The sequence below is a fragment of the Lacerta agilis genome, chromosome 7 (assembly GCF_009819535.1).
Source record: "Lacerta agilis isolate rLacAgi1 chromosome 7, rLacAgi1.pri, whole genome shotgun sequence".
Classification (NCBI taxonomy): domain Eukaryota; kingdom Metazoa; phylum Chordata; class Lepidosauria; order Squamata; family Lacertidae; genus Lacerta; species Lacerta agilis.
Genome location: NC_046318.1, coordinates 55,450,827 through 55,468,172, shown reverse-complemented (window position 1 = coordinate 55,468,172; position 17,346 = coordinate 55,450,827).

Genomic DNA, 17,346 nt, shown 5'->3' with positions numbered 1-17,346 from the left:
TATATGCAGTCATCAGCAGACTGGGAAAATTCATTACGTCCCATCAGAATGCGGCTTGATGGAAGAAGGACACAATCTCTCTAACTCCCATTCTCTCTGCAAAGAGATCCCTTAGGAGCTATAGGATTTAATAAAGCCTTTTCCTTTCATCAGCTGAAGAGTTCCTGAGTGTATAACCCAGCACACTGGGACTTGGATTGCTTTTGATTACATAAAAGAGTAGTGTTCTTCATAGTGACTTGCTTAAATTGAAATGGGCATGACTGCATTCCAAGAAAGCTTGGTTCTAGTTGGTTTGATGCTAATTTCAGTGGTACCTCGGGTTACAGACGCTTCAGGTTATAGACACTTCAGGTTACAGACTCTGTTAACCCATAAATAGTACCTTGGGTTAAGAACTTTGCTTCAGGATGAGAACAGAAATCGTGCGGCGGCAGTGGGAGGCCCCATTAGCTAAAGTGGTGTCTCAGGTTAAGAATGGACCTCCAGAATGAATTAAGTTCTTAACCCAAGGTACCACGGTATTACCATTTGATTTAGTGCTGAGATCAGCTAGTTCTGATAATTTCCTGCCAAACTGAAACTAAAACTGAATTGAACTGTTGTACATGCCACTGAATTATTGTGGAACATTATAGTGACTGTTTTCCTTGGTTCTCCTTACACTGTTTTAACTTTCAGGTGAAATAATTTTTCAGCTTTCCTGCACTGTTTTTCAGTAAGGACCCCCCTTTTTACTATTTTGGGTTGAATTAATAAAATTGTGCAAAGTTTAATTCTGGGGTAGGGAGGTTGTGGGGAGACCACTGTATTGCCAGTCAGATTGGATCATGATAAGCAAACAAGCATCTTGCTACAATTCCACCTTTGTTTGTATTTTTTAAAGTTTCCATTAGGGTGATTATTTGAGATTAATTGGCAAAATTGTGCCCCAAATTTCTTTAAAACAAGTACAAGGAACTGAAAAACAAATATACTGTTGTGAGTTTGGGGTGGGGTGCGCTGGATGTCTGAGTTCCTTCCAATTCCTGGAACCAGCTGGGATTCAAATTGCTGGAATAGCCAGGCAAGATTCTTGCTAATGGCCCAAGTATGGGTTGTTAAGGTAACAAAGGAATTGGTTCTGCCAGAGGACAAATGAGTGGGTCCCCCTCTTTAAAATGTCTTTTAATTAGAAAGACAAAAGGCCAGAATTGAGGTGTATAAGCTAGAAACCAACATGAGTCTGACCAACAAGAGTCTGACCAAACTGCATGAGGCAGTGGAAGACAGGAGTGCCTGGCGTGCTCTGGTCCATGGGGTCACGAAGAGTCGGACATGACCAGGACCGGTGCTAGGGCTTCTTGTGCCCTAGGCCAGGGGTCTGCAACCTTTAAGACAAAAAGAGCCACTTGGACCCGTTTCTGAAGGAAAAAAAAGAAACTGGGAGCCGCAAAACCACTGCGACATTTAAAACAAATATAACACTGCATTTTATTTTAAAAAATCTGATTTAAATTTAAAAAATCCGATTTAAATTTAAAAAATCCGATTTAAATAAAAAAAAAATCCATTTTTTTTGATTTTTTTTTTTAATCATTCATTTTTATCCAACCTGGGGACCACTACCAGGTCACAGCCTGATCCAAGGTGGGTTGCAACAGCATACAAATATTTGATTTGTTGTTGTTGTTTTTTTAAAAATGAGTCCTCAACTGCACACTTGTGTTAAATGTTTGTCCCATGTCTAATTGAAGACTGCTGGCTTTTACAATAATCTTAGTGTCTTTTACCCTTAATATTCCAGACCAGAGGCTATGCTCACCTCTTCCAACCTCCTCTCTTGCTAAATAAAGCACAGAATTGCACCAGAGAAGCCTGTGATGTTTGTGCTGACTTGCATACAGGTGGCTGTAGTAGTTCATAGTGTTCAAACCTTTTTAGGGGAGTTCCCTGCCCCCTTAATGACAATGGCGATAGATTTTGCACATGAACACAGATCCAAGTTAGGACTCCTCTCTTCCACGCCAACAAGTGCTTTGTCAAGGCTCCCCTAACACACACTCAGGACAGAGGAAAAACTGCAACCTTTTGGGGCGTCATTCTCCTACCCATGTCTCTGTGAGAACCAGCCCTTTATTCTGCCTCCCGTAGTACATCCTCCCCCTTCAAGAAATCATTTCCTTTGGACTTTCGGCCCATCTCCACCCCTATTACTACTTGCCCTCGCGAAGGAAGCATTTTCACAAGTTTTCTTTTTGGTGGGCTGTCTGTGCTTCCAAACACCTGGAAGTCACGACAGGGGCTTCTCCCCCACCTAGTAAATTCTGCCTCTGCATAAGTTACTCAGGTTTGGTTTTCTTTACCAGCCCACCCACCCACCCACCCCGGTCGAAGCAGAGCAATAAGTCATTTACCTCAGCAGGGGACAAGCTCAGCTCCAATAATGAAACCCTTCCAAGGAGTGGGGGGGGGGTCAAAACTTGTGACAAGCAGGTAGGTGGTTGGAGAGCAGCATCGGAGGGGGAGGGGGGAAGGAAATGAGAGGGGGAGGGGGGAAGGAAGCGAGAGAAAGCTTTCCCAGTTTTTACGCAAGCCGGAGCCTGAAAAGTTGCCAGAGCGCGTGCGGCAAGGAGACTAAAGAAGTGCTATTGTGGGTTGAGTGACCTAGAACTGGGAGAAAAGAAAGCGTGGGAGAACAAGCCCCTCTTTCAGCCGCCGAGGAGGAATCCCCCGGATCTCCTCCAGCCACAGGCTGCCCAACCAAACCGGGGCAAAGCCAAGGCGCCGCTCTTTGTGCCGCGCGTTTGGAGAGGCCACTTTGGAGAGGCCACAGCCGGAGGGCGTGGCGCAGGCGGCAACTTGCGCTCCCGCGCTCCGCCCGGCAGCCTACGCAACACACCTGAGGAAGCAGCGGCAGAGGACTCCCCCTCCCCAGTCCCAGTCCCCCACCCCAAGGGACTCGTTGGGGGGTTGCAAAGCCCCCCGCCCACGGCAGGCAGAGAGCTCGACGGTGGTTTCTGCCCAGCCAGCCCAGCTTTGCGCCCTGGAAGGTGGGGGCGACGTGACTAACCTTGCCTGGTGAGGTCCGGCGGCGGCTCCGCTCGACGCTGCTGCGGAAGAACGCACAACTGCCTTTTCCTCCATGCAGCCTTTTGAAGCAGCCACGTCCCTGCTGTGCGTGCTCGGGCTCCTAGGAGCCTCCAAGCCCCCTCGCGACACATGCACCCATTGGCTCCTGAGACGTGGGTCCCGGGCAAGGGCGAGTCCCGGCCTTGCTCCGGGGCGGAGAGAGACGCGCGCCCGCGAGAGCGCGGTCTGAGGCTGCGAGCGGAACCAGGAGTGAAGGAGGCAGCGGCAGGGAAACAGGCGCAGCTTCCTCGACCATTTTTAAAAGGAGGGCTTCCCCCCTCACCCTCGCCCACCACCTGCCGCCCCTGGCCCAGCCCACAGCTGCCTACCTCGTCGTCGCCTCGATGCAGCAGCCAGCAGCAGCTCCACACCAGCAGCAGCAGCCACACCTCTGGAGGGAAACTGCTGCTGTCTGCTGCTGCGCCTGCGCTGGCAGAAACGAGGCATGACGCATGAGCAGAGCAGCACAGCAGCAGCACCCTCAGCCTTTGGAGGGCGGGCCGCCAGCCAGCTGGAGGGCGGCCGCTGCCGCTGGCCAGCTGGAGAAGTGGACAGGCGTATCCGCCCCGGAGCCGCGGCAAAGGTGTAAAAGAGCCACATGCGGCTCCGGAGCCGCAGGTTGCAGACCCCCGCCCTAGGCGAACCACCTTCTGGCACCCCCGTCCCCGTCCCCACCGCCAAAGCCTGCTTTAGCGGGAGAAGGGGGTGGTGGAGAGGCAAGCAGCAGTTTCTCCGCTGTAGCAGAGAAGCTGCTGCTCGCCCGTCCTGCCGCCCGTCCCCGCCAAAGCCTGCTTTAGCGGGAGCTGGGGGGGGTGTAGGGGGCAAGCAGCACCTCTCCGCTATAGCGGAGAAGCTGCTGCTAGCCCGTCCCGCCCAAGCCTGGCCAGCACCCCCTCCATTTTGGCGCCCTAGGCAATTGCCTAGTTTGCCTAAATGGACGCGCCGACCCTGGACACGACTAAACAACAACAACAAGCTAGAAGCAAGGTTGCAGGCTGGGCAGCTGAAAGACAGAGCTGTGCCTGATCTTTGCTTGAATCCAAGGCTGTGGCTATGGGAGAAGCAAACCTTTCTGGGGTGTTAATGTTGTGAGCCCCTTCATCGTAGGCTCAGGTTGTATATATGTGTAAATGAACAATACATCATAAAGACTCTGCAGTATCTGCTGTCCCTCATTCCAAGGAAACCAAACCTTGGAAAAGCACAATTGGCCTGGTTTTAGAAACAATTCTCTCTATGCTACAAAGAATAGATAGTAGATGAATAAAAGCTTTCCTGTTATGATGACAGAAATCACGAGAAATACAAGAGTGGGTGAAAACAAATATGCTATTAATTTTGACTTCAGTAAAGTGATAGGCCACACTGATTTAATGTAATTTAACCTGTTACAGGGTTTTAAAGTGCATATATGCATATTACAACATTTGTAATCTAGGTGATATAATAATGTTTGTATATACCGTTAAAGGGGTGAACATTAATAGCCCATAACAGAAATGCTACATATGTAACAAATGATCTCAGAAGAGATTAAGCATATTTGGATTTGGTTGATTCTAGGAGAATATGGAATGAGAGCAAGAAATATGGGTGTAGGAAGACATGAATATTCAACAACCATTTTGCACTATCCCCTTGGGCAATGTTTATACCTTTTAGTGTTGAGAAATATTTAGTGACAGAAATATTTATGGGAGCTGAATTCTGGCATGCATGTGTATCCATGGAAACTGTACAACGAATTCCTACCATAGCTACTTATTCAAAACTATAATCAGATTTTCCATACCAATCACAGCTCAACAGTAGATCTGAATTTCATCAACCTGCAGTCATTCTACAGATAATCTGCTTAACATAATTTTTAAATGGAACAATTGTTACTTAAAAAAAAAAATTCTGGAATCTAAGGTTGTACCCAACAGACACAGCAATCCTATTTCTGGACTGCCACCAGCAGAGCTCTGCAGAATATCTGCAGCCTGGGCACTCAATGGTGGTGGCAGCAGCTGAACGTAGGGCAGGCAGATTAGGCAACATCTGGAAAGCCATTGGTTCTCCACTCCCTGACCTTCACCTATCGGCTGGATCATCCATGCAGAAGGTACCTCCTTTCTGGTACCATTTTCTACTGTTACTTAATGGACATGAATTTTAATTTCCCTTATTTTATCTCTGCTGCCCATACATACCGGTACCTACAGTGAACCTGCTAAATCCTGAAAGGTGAAATATAGACTACCGGTACTTGATTTTCACATTACAAAAATGTTGTGTCTATATCTGTGCCCTGTGTGTGTGTGTGTGTGTGTGTGTGTGCGCACACACACACACACACACATTCTTTTTCCTGTGAATGATTTCACAATTCCAATATGCTAGTGGTTGGGAAATATATGGAAAATCCTTATTCTGAATCCTGAATATTCCTTACACATTGTTTCTGGGTAAATCACACCAACATCTGGATATGTTCTTGAGGCTAAGGCTTCAAATTAATCTCACATTGTCTGTCACTGATTAAATTAAAACACAGGCAAATTGTTGTTGTTTTAGCTGCAGCTTAACAAGGCAAAGATCTGTCTATAGAAACTGTTTATGCATGCACATTTCCTTGCAGGATCAAGGGTTTCCTTACTAAGAATAAAAGAAAACCGGGGGGGAGCAGGGATAAGAAAATTACATATGAAGAGGGGAGAGAGACAACATAAGAGAAATGATATAATACCATGAATGAATTAAAAGGAAATGTAAAAACAATCCTTTCTTGATTATTAAGTGTCATATTTCTCTTGTATTTAGGTTTTATCATTAAGGTAGTTTGCCAATATAATAATAATAATAATAATAATAATTTATTATTTGTACCCCGCCCATCTGGCTGGGTCTCCCCAGCCACTCTGGGCGGCTTCCATCAAACATTAAAATACATTTAAAATATCACAGTTTAAAAACTTCCCTAAACAGGGCTGCCTTTAGGAATTTTCTGAATGTCAGGTAGTTGTTTATTCCCTTGACTTCTGATGGGAGGGCGTTCCACAGGGCGGGCGCCACTACCGAGAAGGCCCTCTGCCTGGTTCCCTGTAGTTTTGCTTCTCGCAGTGAGGGAACCGACAGAAGGCCCTCGGCGCTGGATCTCAGTGTCCGGGCTGAATGATGGGGGTGGAGACGCTCCTTCAGGTATACAGGACCGAGGCCGTTTAGGGCTTTAAAGGTCAGCACCAACACTTTGAATTGTGCTCGGAAACGTACTGGGAGCCAATGTAGATCTCTCAGTTATGCATTACAGTTTTGGTATTACACTGTTTTGCTATTATTGCTTTTGTGCCCTGCTATGTACAGTAACCTGTCTTCATTTCTGTCTTGTGGAGATTTCTGGTCAGCAGGGTCCTCCTTATCATTAGGCAGAGTGAGTCAACCACTTTAGGTGGCAGAAATGGTGATGCCAGCGTCCTGGCTGTTCCTTCTCATTCCTCGCCCAGCCATTCACCTCTGCTGAAGGGAAGAGCTATGTGTGTCATGCAGCCTGTCCCACAAACCCCTGAACCAGGTGCAGACAAGATATTCCCTTTGCTAATGTTGAAGAAGTATGTAATCCACTGCCAGTCCGGTTTCTGGCCATTTCTCTTCTTTCATAATCATATACAGTCGGACTATGAATTTTTCTTATCACAGAAAGGAGCTGCTTCAGCGACAGCCTATTCTGTGGCAGCAAGTGGGATACCAAACGGAAGAAGTTCCCCGACCCCTTTGAGGGCTCTCCTGAACAAGGTATGGTGGTGTGTGCGCTTGTGTGCCGGGAGTGGCTTCTGGCGGAGGAGGAAATCAACAAAAAACAGACTTCTATTCTAAGACAGGTGAACTTATGTAACTTTCCGCTACTTCTTTCCATGAGCATCCTTACCTTAATTTATTTTAGGATTTAATCCTATGTGAAGAGACCTGTTTCATCTGGTTAGGTCAGTTCTCCAAAGCTCATACAGTGGTACCTTGGTTTAGGAACAGGTTACCGGTAGTTGGATTAAGAATGCTGCAAACCCGGAAGGAGGTGTTTTGGTTTGTGAACTTTGCCTTGGAAGCAGAACATGTTCCGCTTCCTGTTGAGTGTAAATTGAGTCCCCCGCTGCTATGGGAAAGCAAGCCTTGGTTTAAGAACGCTTTGATTTAAGAACGGACTTCCGGAATGGATTAAGTTCATAAACCAAGGTACCTTTGTATTAGCAAGCCACTCATGGGAAAGCCAGCTGCAGTATTGTTGACTGTGTGGGACACTTTCTGTCCCCAAACCTCTAACCTGGAGTTTTGAATCAGTCACAGAATCAATGGCCCTTATCCATGTGTTTTTTTTTTTGTTTTTTTTAAATCTGATTATCCTGTCATTTCCAGACAGGTAACAAATAAGTGTACTCGAAGCTACTAACATGAGTTTGGCCAAACTACGAGAGGCAGTGAAGGATAGGCGTGCCTGGCGTGCTCTGGTCCATGGGGTCACGAAGAGTCGGACACGACTGAACGACTGAACAACAACAACAAATAACGTATTGATGTATTGATGTTTCAGCATGCTTCATTAGAATGAACACTTCATCATTATAATGCAAAGAGTATGCTTTATCCAGCACTAAAAGCTTCCGTTTTCTTAAACCTGATTACCTTATTTTTATCCACTTGTTTTCTACAGGCCCACAGCTTTGTCCTGCATCCTCAGGAACCATGATGGTAACTCAAGGATGTGGTCAGTCAGTCAGTCATTCAATTACTTTATTTGAACCCATGAAATAGAAATGTAGCACTGCCAGAGTGATACGGTGTGAAATATAAAAAAATGATTCAATATAAAACACAGTGAACATACACTAAAACTTCACACACAGAACCTGAATTTTGGTTGATTGATGATACTAACAAAATAAACATACAGAGTAGTGGGTATTGTACTTGCTGGCCAATTTAAAACCCAACCTTCTCCAGTTGATAAAATGGTAAGCACACCAGCTGTTTATAAAAGGATAATTAATACATTTGAAAATTTGCTCTTTGATTACCGGTACTTTGTAAAACATTTATGTCATTAACAGAAAGTCTTCACTTTATAACAAGATTAGAATCACCCTGTGGAATGCCCTTCCATCAGACATCAAAGAGATAAACAATTATACAACCTTTTGTAGACATCTGAAGGCAGCCCTGTATCAGGAGGCTTTTCATGTCTGATGTTTTGTTGTGTTCTGTATTCTGCTGGAAGCCATCCAGAGTGGCTGGGGCAACCCAGTCAAATGGGCAGGGTACAAGTTAATAATAAAATAAATAAATAAATAACCTTTAATGATATGCCTTACAGAAAATCTTTTAAGACAAGATCTTTCCTCCTCTTTATTGGAATTGCACTTAGATACTTTTAAGCAAGCAGTTTTAATTGATTTGTATCTTGTTATGTTTGCCACGCTGGGCTATTTCAGAAGGAAGGGTCAAGTAGATACTTAATAAACATAATTCTGCACTGTCATGGAAATAAATCACACTGTCTAAATTCTGAAAATGTAATTAGTTTTGACTCTCTTACTGCATTTTTGTACATCGATCAACTCTTTAAAACAGGGAAGATGGCAATGGTGCTTGATCCCTCCACACTTACCAGGAAAACCCTGTCAGAATCACCCCCAAGCTCCTTTTGTCTGATGCCTTCATTTTGACACGTTTCCTTCCTTTCTCGAATTCTGCCTGACTTCACGTTTTATTTACAGATCAATTGTTCTCATTCTTATCACTCAATGGTCTTTTAACGCATACAAAAATCATTTTCGTGTGTGTGTGTGTGTGTGTGTGTGTGTGTGTCAAATATTTTAAATGGAGTACAATAAATATCGGTTAATGCAAGGCTGTTTGTAAGAAAGCTGCATCAACTCCTCAGCACATCCAAACTCCCCTGAAGACACTTTGAATGCAACTGACAGGATATGAAGGAAGGAATTGTGGCCTTTTGGAAGTTATAAGAGCCAAAGACTAGATACAGGCTGTTAGAGAAGACATTTGCAGATAATGGAGACTGATTTTGAAAATATTGAGATACTGGAGCAAATTCTAACATCAGAGGATGTCACAGCACTGGAATTTAAGAGGAAGGGCACGATGATCCAGCCAAAGTGAATGTCTTTTATGTCAACGGAGGTGGGGGGAATGTCTCAGTGTGCAAATCTTATTTGTAAATAAATACTGCCTGGTGTCTTTGTGCACCTCTGGCTGATGATAGAAGATAAATGGAAGGAAATAATTTTATAAAATTATGCACTGTGTGTAGACAAAAAGTAGGTGGCGAAGCTTTCCTCCCTAGCACTGATCTGAAATTGCCCCTTGCAGTCCATTCCTCTGTTCACAGGTGTCTGTGTGGGAGGGGAGGGATATTTTGGTGATTTGGAGGGTTGGTGTAGAGAGTGAAAAGCCACCAGAACCAGTAGCAGATGGCATGGTGGGGCACTGCCACCCAACTGACTTCCAGGAGGTAGAGGGGGAGGTGGCAGCAAGGTTGGCATGATGCAGTGCTGTTTGCCATCATGAGCCAAGATTCCCTAGGCAGGAAACAAATCAGCAAAATTGGCTGTTGCTGATAAGACAACTCTGGGCTGTTTTCAGGAATCAAATTGTTAACTTTTTATGAACTTTTTACTAAGATAAAGAACTTTACTGATTCAATTATTTGCATATACAACTGTACACAATGAAGAAACTATTGCCAATGGAAATGGGAGTCAGGGACAAACTAGTGTTACAATAATTATTTTTGTATCTTTATTTTTTTTAAAAAAATAGCAGCTATGCCCCCCATCCCAAATCTGGATTGGGACTGCACCATGGAGGAGGGGGCATAACCCTTTGCCCTGTGCAGTGTTCTCAGAGGACAAATGGCCCCAAATATAAAACAAATTGAAAGAATATTAGTGATCTGCATAGCGGACAACTATATTAGGTACTTATAAAGAATGCAATTGTAATACATAATAGGACACGTGCTATAACAGGGGCAGTAACCCTGTGATTTGTATTTTTTTTTAATCTTTAAAAGATGTTTGAATATTTTTCTTTTGACTGCTATGATGTCAACTGCTATGATGCCAAAAAGGGATTTGTGCCATTTAAAAAATAATGTTGTTGTTGTAAAAAACTGATTCCCCCCATAGCTCCTTCACTGTCATACTATGATGCCAAATGATCCAGCTCTCTACCCTTGGTGTATATTATGTCATTTCTTGCACTTCTGTACTGGAATGTGCTGCCCTCTGGTTAAGAAGCCTCTTTCTCTTGAACCTCTGAAGAAGTATCTGAAGAAGTGTGCATGTACACGAAAGCTCATACCAAGAACAAACTTAGTTGGTCTCTAAGGTGCTACTGGAAGGAATTTTTTTTTATTTTTTATTTTGTTTTGACTATGGCAGACCAACATGGCTACCTACCTGTAAGTGTCTCTTGAACCTGTCACCCCATACTTGGAGATTCTGTGTCGTGTCTCTTTCCCTGAAGGGTTTAGGAGCTCTTGTACTGGCAACCAGAAGCCTTCTATAACGTACACACCTATAGACTCTTGAGAACGAGTCAGATAAACATGGCACATGAGATCCCAAGAGGAAAGCTTACATCAAAAGTGGTTTTAGGGTAGCGCAACCGGTTCAGCTGCACTGTGTGCCGATGCTGCAGGGGGCGCCACCGCAATGATGTAGAACAGAGTGCAAGAGGCATGAGGAGGGCACTGAATTTTAGCATCGCACAGGGCGCTGCTGAAATCTGAGAGCCCAAAGTCTGTCACTGCTTGCATACATGTTAGTCCTAGGAGTGATGGAAGTCAGCGGTGTCAAAATTCAGCTCCTCCCTGGTAAAGCAAAAATATTGCAACTAGCCATGCAGGAAGGAGCAGGCAAATGGGAAAGGAAGGGTGTAGCAGCAGGAAGACACAGAAACTGAAAATCACATCAATGCTACCCAGAGAACAGCTATAAAATGTGCTGTGCTGACTTTGCTTTTTTATTTTTTATATTTTAAAAAAACATTCTTTAGTAATTAATGAAAAAAGAAATTGTGTTCAAAAAATAATCAAAGAGGAGATTGAAAATGTTGGTGAAATTCTCACGGGTGATGTGTGCCTAACTTATTTTCAAAGTTGACAAGGTGTCTTTGGGGGCATCCTTCATTTTATTCTGCAAAGCATCCCTCCAGTGGTCTGCACTCCGCAGCCATCCTGAGTGCCTGCATTTGCAGAAAATCCCATAATATCCACAGATGGGCTTTCTTGTGTGCACAGGAATGTAGGGAGGCTGCCAACAACGCACCTGACTGTCTTTTTACTTTAAAACCAATCAGTGCATAAGTTGACCCTGCACAGAACTGCAGTTCTCAGCACCCTTAACAAGCTGCAGTTACCAGCAGGGGTGTCTTACCCATAGATGTTAGTGGTGCGGGACGCCAGGGTGCCAGATTTTGGAGGGCGCCATAGGCTGAGTGTCCGAGAAAGGGCGTGCTCCCTTCCCTGCTCTGGGGCAGCCCGCTCCTCTCCTCAGCCACCCATTGGAGTATGGAGCATGCGTCCCCTCCCGCCGGGGCTGCCTGGGTGCCTGACAGGCATGATTGGGGGTGAGCGCGGGGCGCACCTCTCTGGCCGCATCATTGCCTGCCGCCTCCCTGCGGAGTCTGCGAGCAGAGCAGAGAAGCACCCTGTGCGATCCCGGCGCCAAGCGAGGATGGCACAGCCGGCAAGCCACCTGATCTGCTTCCTGGCCCTCCTGTGGCGCAGACTTCCCTGGATGGGGGCAGGTAAGGGGCACCAGGCGCTTAGAGGGAGCCTTCGCGGGAGGCCATCTGGGCTGTGATCCAGGTGCCTCTTACTTACGTGCAGCGTTGAGTGCGCGTCAGACCACATGATGTAAATGAGCCGGACCAAAGTCCCCCCCCTCTTAAAAAAGGTCAACAACTCTGGGAAAGGGAGATATATTTGCACCACGGTGCTGGATATGCTTAATATAGCCCTGGTTCCCAGGATTCTTTGGGGAAAGCCTTGTGCTTTACATATATGGTGTGGAAGTGACACTCAGTGGGTTATCTTCATAGCCAAGTGTTTGATCCCTCGTCCTGAAGTTACTGATTTAAGACTTGTGAGACCTACCAGAATAGGACAGGAACTACTGATAGAATAAAATCAAGATACAACAAGGGACAATCTATAGTGGAAGGGAGAAGTAAAAAAGAGGGCTACCCATGCAGACATAGCCTAGGAGAATTGGGCTGAGATGCCTTGTAAGGGAATGAATTAGCTATTGAAGTAAAGTATGAACAATGCAAAGCACCCTTTCTTATCCCATCATCATCCTGTATATTTCTTCCAATAGGTTTTAAGTTTATTTTTCCCAAAAAATGAAACCGAAAGTCACTTATGGATTGACATTTTGGTATGTATGCAATGTTTAATGTAAAGTGGCTTCATGCAGAGAACTGAAATGAGACACAGATGATTCATTTACACATTTATTGACTATTCTGCTTATTCTGGCAGACTGAAATGGAGAACAATGCCATTCATTTTACAGACATTTGACAGAAAATAAACAAGTATTTTGATGTTGAACAACTGTACAATACAGACTACCACATGCATATTTAAATGCTGATTGGTGCAGAAATATTTAGCTGATCAGCAAAAAACTAGTATAACAAAAAAAATAATCACATTTCCTTTTCATGATGTTAAAATGCAGCTGATATGGAAACATTGATATGAATACCATTATATGTGAAGTTCTATTAATGGTGTAAGATGGACAGCAGAGGGGTGGGGGGAAGTTAAAGTGGTATGCTCTCTACAGAAAAAATAAAAGGTGAAAACAAGACATTTCTAGTAAATACAAAGATGCAACAAAGCATGCATGATGCTGTTACCATTGCAAAATGCCCTTACAAGAACACTGTAATTTTCAGCCCTGCTCCATCCCTAAAATAGAAGTACCGGTAATATATACAACAAAAGCAGCAGACTCTCCCATTTTGGATGGGGCATTTTGTAAAGGCAGATGAATGAGATTAGATGAGACTTATCATATATGCACATATCTCCTGTCCCCAAAGGATGCTTTGTTTTATTAAAAAGGAGAATATGTTGTTAGTATAGCAGTTTACAGTCAAATGCTGCCATTCGTTGAAAACTGAGCAACGGTAAAGACACAGCTATTGTGCCAATACAATTTAAAAAAAATACTGTTGTGCTTCCCTCCCCCACCACAGTATTTGTAGCATCCATAGAAGAAAACATTGTTAAGTAAACTCAGTCCATGCTACTGTGGATTTGAAACAAATACGGGAGATAACATCTAACTGATAAAACATGAAATAGTACATATTGAGTGGTTATTTACAGTTATCTCAATGCAACAGGCTAAGTGCTGAGTGCTGTTTGTTACTGAAAACTGATCTCTAGATTTTTATCTGCATGGCTGGCACTGACCTGCATATGATGAATGTGGCTAAAGCTCTGAGAATATATAGAGCAGGCATGTCCAACAGGTAGATCGTGATCTACCAGTAGATCACTGGACATCTGTGGTAAATCACTGGCTCTTCACAAAGCAGCTCAACAACTTTGGCTCCTCTAAAAAAAACTCAACATTTTTGCCCTGCACCCCCCCCCAAATGGGGCTTTCCTCCTCCCTAAAAGAAGCTCAACAACTTTGACCTGAACCCCCCAAAAGGGGGTAGATAGATCACTGCCAGTTTTTAACTCTGTGAGTAGATTGCAGTCTCTTGGGAGTTGGCCACCCCTGATATAGAGGAATAACACTAAAACTCTGCCCTCTGCCCAGGGATGTAATTTTCTCTCTCTCCAATACTCTGACCTAGACAGACAGGAAACCACTTTGACTGAACCCACAGTAAGTGAACCGATCTTTTAGTTTCAGCTTGGCTTTGGATATTGCTTTTTGAGGGTTGGCTTACTCAGAGATCCCTGCGTGCAAGCCGAAAGTGTTTCCATTGACACACGGCTGTGCTGATTTTTCATCTGGCCGTAGCTTGCTCTGGAGAAGCCACGCCAGGGGGACCCTCTCAAAAGCAAAACAGCACCCTTAAGGTGAACAGAAGTGCTTTCTGCCCTCACGTGGGGATCTCTGGACCCAAGGCTCCATCCCTATTGTGAGAACAAATCCAAAACCTCCCTGTGTAAGCAGCATGATGAAGTGAACATACAGGGAGACAATGGAAAAATTAAGTAAATAATAATTTCATGTAACACCCAATATGGAGAAAAGCCTAACCACACTTTTTTCAGGACATAAATACACATGGTTGAGAAGCTGATTCTCCATCATTGTCCACTTAAGTAGCCATTTACATTTAAGACATGGGCAGAAAACACTCTGTAGGCAGGTTTTGGTCTTGTTTATTATAAATCAGAAGCAGCTCCAAGAGAGCAGCAGCCCATTTGCTTTCATGGCCAGCTGTGGCTGCAGTGGAGTTGGATTTTGATTGGCCCTGTGCCTATAAGATTTTTGGACTACAACTCCCATAATCCCTGACCATTGGCCATGCTGGCTAAGGCTGATGGGAGTCCAATAGCATCTGGAGGGCCCCAGATTGTGGGAGGCTGATCACTTTGTTACATAATGTGAGTGCACAGAAGTGCTGCCTCCAAACTACCGGTAATACTGCTTGCTGTCTCAGTACAGTCTGACACTTAATGAACAGTATTTTGAGTGCCACACTGTGTCACTCAGAGCAATTACTTAGACCACTGTGTTCTCTTTGAAGATTGCTCACTCGTTATAATAAAGGTGAGAGGCTGCATTGGCTAGGATCCAAACAGATTCATGCATGAACAGAAAGAACTTTGTGTGTGTGTGTGTGGTATGTGATTTGCCAGTTTTGCTTTTCATATTGTGTTGCAAAACATTCCAGGGATTTGTTGATCCTCAGGGCACCTTTCTCTGTGTGTGTTTGTGCTGTGCTTTAAGAAGCAAAGGTGGGAAAGTGGTGTGTGCAGCTCTTCTGATGTTTCTCATAGTAAGTGAGCTGCCAAGGTGGCATACACATATTTGTTTATCTGGAGGAACTTCCGTTTCACTGCTGCTATGACACTGGGCTCGACCAAAGATTAGTAGCTTGATATTTATGCCTATGTAACAGAGGAATGGGAAGATTCAAGTCCCTAAACAAAAGTCCCCAAAGTGCTCAGACACATGGGGGGGGGGGATACAAGAAAGTACCAGTAGCCTTTAGGCACCAGCACATTGAAACAAACTCCCAGCTATTACAAAAATGCCAGGCATACCTCTGTGCATCTGCTTTGGCTTTTGCAGCTTGATGTGCTACAGAAACCCACAAGAAATAGGGGCGGGCAGCATCCCAGCATGAAAAAGCTAAAAAAGGAAGGAATCCAAATGGGTGCTGATTTTGGGAGGAATATTTTTTATATGTGCTGTGCTCAAGACAATTGCTAAGTATAGTCTTTCTGGACTAAAACAAACAAACAAACAAATAAATAAATAAATTTGCACTGCCTTGTTCCAAAAACAAATTAAGAGCATGAAACCCACTAAGGGAACCATCCTAACTTCCTCCTGGAAGGAGAGGAGCCACCACATCCAAAGCACCTGCCTCTCATGCTGTCCTGGGTGAAAAGTGAGGGCAATTCCTCCCCCAGCGCTGGTATAGCAGAGATGCCCAAATTAGAGTCACTGCTGGTACCTGGACTGGTTTTGGATCCAGCAAATCCTTGGCTGACCCAGCTCTATTCCTTTCTCACCCCTCCCTTCCCCAGAAATGTCCCATTTCAGGAGTTTCTACTAGTGGGAGGGATAGAGCCAGCATGGTGTAGTGGTTAAGAGCGGTAGACTCGTAATCTGGTGAACCGGGTTCGCGTCTCCGCTCCTCCACATGCAGCTGCTGGGTGACCTTGGGCTAGTCACACTTATTTGAAGTCTCTCAGCCCCACTCACCTCACAGAGTGTTTGTTGTGGGGGAGGTAGGGAAAGGAGAATGTTAGGCCGCTTTGAGACTCCTTCGGGTAGTGATAAAGCGGGATGTCAAATCCAAACTCTTCTTCTTCTACCAGAGGTGGTAGTGTCTGCCTGTCTGTGCTTTCAGCAGGTCCCAGGGGAACATCTGTGGTAGTGCCAGTGGAGCTAAGCAGAGGGACACTTCTGTCACAGCCATAATCTCTCCATCACAGCTGGCCAGGTTTGAGGGGCTGGAATGCTTTGTAAAGCTGCAATTGAACTTGAACCCAATGGAGTTTAGGCAGACAGCTGTAATGTAAGCAAGCTTTTGCAGCTTACTTCATTGGAATAATTCAGTGCAAATTCTTTTTGTCCCTGAGAAAATTTATGTATTAAACTGCATTAAGCACATCACATATCACTACAGAAAGGTGTAAACTTGGTTTGAACATCAAAGTGGGACACAAAAAGTGAATGTGTCCACCACTGGCAATGCTTGCTGAACAATAACACTTCCAAGTCTCTGACAAGCTATCAATTGTACACAGCCTAACTCAGCTTGGTGAGTTGCCAGCAACACCACCTCCTAGTTATCACAGAACAAAGCCAAATCAGTGATCGAGTGCCAGGTAGATGTCAGCTGAGTAGAGAGAAATGAGTTGCTTTGGAAAACTTGTGGCAATGAGTCACAAGTTATTACCTTCAGCATATTTGAATACATTTGTCTCCCCTTTAGGAAAATGGGGCAGAAGAGAACCCTAGACTACCACTGTTGAAAAATATACTGTTATCTTATAATGTCATATAGCTAGAAGAGCATCCTTGCTAAACTCTTAGTATGCAACCATTTTTGGCTACATCACACTTGGATTCAGTTGGTGAAGCTAGCCAGAGGATGGCAGTCTTAACACGCAATTCCCAAACAGCAATGAATGGGTTTTTTATGTTGGTTTCAAGAATAGTGTTGGATGGGCAAGCAATACAGGGTTGGAACAAAAGTCTTAACATTGACTTTTGTGACAATAGTTACCTTATTATACAAGCAACAGGTAATTAAACATAGCAGTAGTATGTTTTTAAACATGCCTTAGGTACTCACAGGTACTCTGCCTTTCCTTCTCCCTCTTGTTGCTGTGTTTCTTCCTGTAGTGTGAGGATTGTTTTCCATTTCCTTTCCAAGTTTACTGAGACCAAATACTGGAAATGCTGTTTCCAAAACTGTGAATTAGTCAGGACACAAAGTTTATGCCATAATAAAAATCTGTTA